Here is a 4,135-nt window from a genome sequence, read left to right on the forward strand (position 1 = left end):
ATTCTTAACACTGTAGGAGGACAGCTTTGTTCCTCTTTGGTGACATCCAACGGAGTGAGCTGCTGTCCAAAAAAGCTGATCCTTTCCATAAAATTCGGTAGCTGGACTCCAAATAGCACAGAGCTCGTAACATTCTCTCCTAAGAAGACTCCGTGACTCCCGGAGCAAAATTTTACCAGCAGAAACTATGAAATTAGTAACCTCAAGCGTCTAGAATCCCAATCTGTGATGTTCCACGATAGGCATTTCATCCGATTATTTTTCAATCAGGGAGAAGCTTTCCTTCCTGGAGCAGAAAGAGTTGCAAGCAGTTTCAGATATTTTGGAACTTTAAGAAAGGGATGCTGCTTCATTTATTTATTTTGGAAGAAGAAAAGCTGGCTCTTGTGCAGACCTTTGCTATTTTTTGAATTTTAGGAGTTGCTGAGTGCAGTTGAGGTTTCCTTTCCAGCTGCCTTCCATTGTGAAATGCACACATTTAGTGGCAGCCTTGTGCTCTCAGGCTCACATAACTCTGACCAGCGATGATATGCAAGTCCCTCTCTGTCAGCTTCCCTCCCCCAATCTGCAGTGTCAGAATTATAACACTCATGTTGGGCGGTTGCGATGGTTACAGATGTGTGTTTTGAGTGCTCATTCTCAGGTTGCTTAAAAGTTGCCAAGTTGCCTTCTCCCATAAAACAAGACAGAAATGCATCTGGATAATCAGTCAAAAGAAACTGTGCAAAAGTTAAGATGTGTTTTAGTTTACTTATACCCCAGACGTGGGTAACTTCAGAATGGAAAGATTGCTTTATCTGAAAATGAAACCGTAGCTTACTTATAAGGCTGTGCTGAGAGTTACTCTTATGCACCAAGGTAGAATAGGAGATCTGCAGCTCCATTTGCATGAGCGGTGGACACTCGCCCGAGTGCGTGAAGCTCCACTTAAAAAATGTTTGGGAGAAATCTTTACGTGTGGATTGAGGGGATAGTCTGGAAGCAGGAGAAGAAAAAACCTGGACAGAGATGGAGGAGAAAAAGTGAAGAGCTGCGTCAGAGCTGGACGTGGCTATCGAGTCTCTCTCAAGCAGGGGTGACCACAGAAAGAAAGGTCATAAAAATCAAGATGGCACCAGAGCTGCATAATGAAAGCCCTGTGCATATGTTTGAAGAGCCCTGAATTTAAATGCTACAAAATAAGCGAAGAATGAATACTCTAGAATGACAACCTGGAACTTCTGTGTTTAAAACCAGACAGGCTAAAGCTGAATGATTTCACAAACATTAGGACCTCATTAATCCCAGAATTAATTAAAGAGAAGCTCTCAGCAAGTATGGCTAGATATTGTCCCAAGGCCTAACCAGGAGTTACATAGGCTCATTCAATGCTCTCGTGAATGAGCATTTCAGGAGAGGCGTGATGCTGACCCATTTTGCACTGCTCAGTGTTGGAAGGAACCAAAATGTTGCCTCTTGGGTTGGACCAGGGAAGACTTGCGGCATTGGCTGTCTGGCCAAATCTAAGGAATGGCCTTCGGTTCCAACCCCCGACATGGTTTCTGCTGAGTAGCCAAGCCAAAGTGGTCAAGTTAAATCCTATCAGGCCTTGCACAACTTGTAGGTTTAATTACAGGGCAACCTGAAGATGGATGGTGCAGTTGTGTGACAGCCCTGGAAGGAAAAGCAACAGACTGCATCGAAAGAAGTGCAGGAAGCATTGAAAAGTCTGGGTTCAGAGTTCCACCCAGCCCTGTCCTTCCAGGGCAAGGCAGTCTTCAAGTCTCAAACTGTGCACAGGGGAGCTTCCAAGAGAAGCTGGTGTGAAGGACTCTGGCACTTGGGGGGAGGGAGAAGTGGGGAGGGGAGAATCTGTTTGTGGGGGGGGGGGCTTATTTCTTNAGGTTTCCTTTCCAGCTGCCTTCCATTGTGAAATGCACACATTTAGTGGCAGCCTTGTGCTCTCAGGCTCACATAACTCTGACCAGCGATGATATGCAAGTCCCTCTCTGTCAGCTTCCCTCCCCCAATCTGCAGTGTCAGAATTATAACACTCATGTTGGGCGGTTGCGATGGTTACAGATGTGTGTTTTGAGTGCTCGTTCTCAGGTTGCTTAAAAGTTGCCAAGTTGCCTTCTCCCATAAAACAAGACAGAAATGCATCTGGATAATCAGTCAAAAGAAACTGTGCAAAAGTTAAGATGTGTTTTAGTTTACTTATACCCCAGACGTGGGTAACTTCAGAATGGAAAGATTGCTTTATCTGAAAATGAAACCTTAGCTTACTTATAAAGCTGTGCTGAGAGTCACTCTTATGCACCAAGGTAGAATAGGAGATCTGCAGCTCCATTTGCATGAGTGGTGGACACTCGCCCAAGTGCGTGAAGCTCCACTTAAATTTTTTTGGGAGAAATCTTTATGTGTGGATTGAGGGGATAGTCTGGAAGCAGGAGAAGAAAAAACCTGGAAAGAGATGGAGGAGAAAAAGTGAAGAGCTGCGTCAGAGCTGGACGTGGCTATCGAGTCTCTCTCAAGCAGAGGTGACCACAGAGAGAAAGGTCATAAAAATCAAGATGGCACCAGAGCTGCATAATGAAAGCCCTGTGCATATGTTTGAAAAGCCCTGAATTTAAATGCTACAAAATAAGCGAAGAATGAATATTCTGGAGTGACAACCTGGAACTTCTGTGTTTAAAACCAGACAGGCTAAAGCTGAATGATTTCACAAACATTAAGACCTCATTAATCCCAGAATTAATTAAAGAGAAGCTCTCAGCAAGTATGGCTAGATATTGTCCCAAGGCCTAACCAGGAGTTACATAGGCTCATTCAATGCTCTCGTGAATGAGCATTTCAGGAGAGGCGTGATGCTGACCCATTTTGCACTGCTCAGGGTTGGAAGGAACCAAAATGTTGCCTCTTGGGTTGGACCAGGGAAGACTTGCGGCATTGGCTGTCTGGCCAAATCTAAGGAATGGCCTTCGGTTCCAACCCCCGACATGGTTTCTGCTGAGTAGCCAAGCCAAAGTGGTCAAGTTAAATCCTATCAGGCCTTGCACAACTTGTAGGTTTAATTACAGGGCAATCTGAAGATGGATGGTGCAGTTGTGTGACAGCCCTGGAAGGAAAAGCAACAGACTGCATCGAAAGAAGTGCAGGAAGCATTGAAAAGTCTGGGTTCAGAGTTCCACCCAGCCCTGTCCTTCCAGGGCAAGGCAGTCTTCAAGTCTCAAACTGTGCACAGGGGAGCTTCCAAGAGAAGCTGGCGTGAAGGACTCTGGCACTTGGGGGGAGGGAGAAGTGGGGAGGGGAGAATCTGTTTGTGGGGGGGGCTTATTTCTTCTATAGATAGTCCTTGTATTACAACCATTTGTTTAGTGACCATTGAAAGTTACAACGGCACTGAAAAAGTGACTTAGGACCGTTTTTCACACTTACGACCATTGCAGCAGCATCCCCATGGTAACGTGATCAAAACTTGGATGCTTGGCAACTGGTTCATATTTATGACGGTCGCAGTGTCCCAGGGTCATGAGATCATCTTTTGTGACCTTCTGGCAAGCAAAGTCAATGGGGAAGCCAGATTCACTTACCAACCGTGTTACTTATTTAACAACTGCAGTGACTCATTTAACAATTGTGGCAAGCAAGGTCGTAAAATGGAGATAATTCACTTAACAACTAACTTGCTTAGCGATGGAAATTTTGGGCAAATAGGGGAGTTTCTCCTGGATGTGGAATTGTCTGCGTGCCGATTCTAGGATGACACTTGAGGTATGTGTGTATAAGTATGTTTATTCTTGTGAACATGACGTTATGCTGGAAGACCTAATTTAATGAACTCTGCTTGTGTTTACAGACCTTATCCTTTGATATTGGATTAGGTCTGGGTAACTTATTTGGGGTTTTGAGGAGGTTTGGGTAAAAGCTTTCCCTCTATTTGTGATTTTTATTTGATTAACTTAGTTTCCACTTGACTCTCAATTATCTAGTGGAGACGCTGATTCTTAGACCATTGTGGATTCTGTTAATGTTTCGAGGAAAGATGGAAACAGTATAAAGAATAAAATATATGTGGATATAAAACTTCCCACACCCTAATTGTTCTTTCCAAAGTTGCTTCACCTGAAACCACTTTCTCTGCTTCTCTTTCCAG

Source organism: Protobothrops mucrosquamatus, unplaced genomic scaffold (genome assembly GCF_001527695.2).
Source record: "Protobothrops mucrosquamatus isolate PMUCROS unplaced genomic scaffold, P.Mucros_1.0 scaffold31, whole genome shotgun sequence".
Taxonomy (NCBI): Eukaryota; Metazoa; Chordata; class Lepidosauria; order Squamata; family Viperidae; genus Protobothrops; species Protobothrops mucrosquamatus.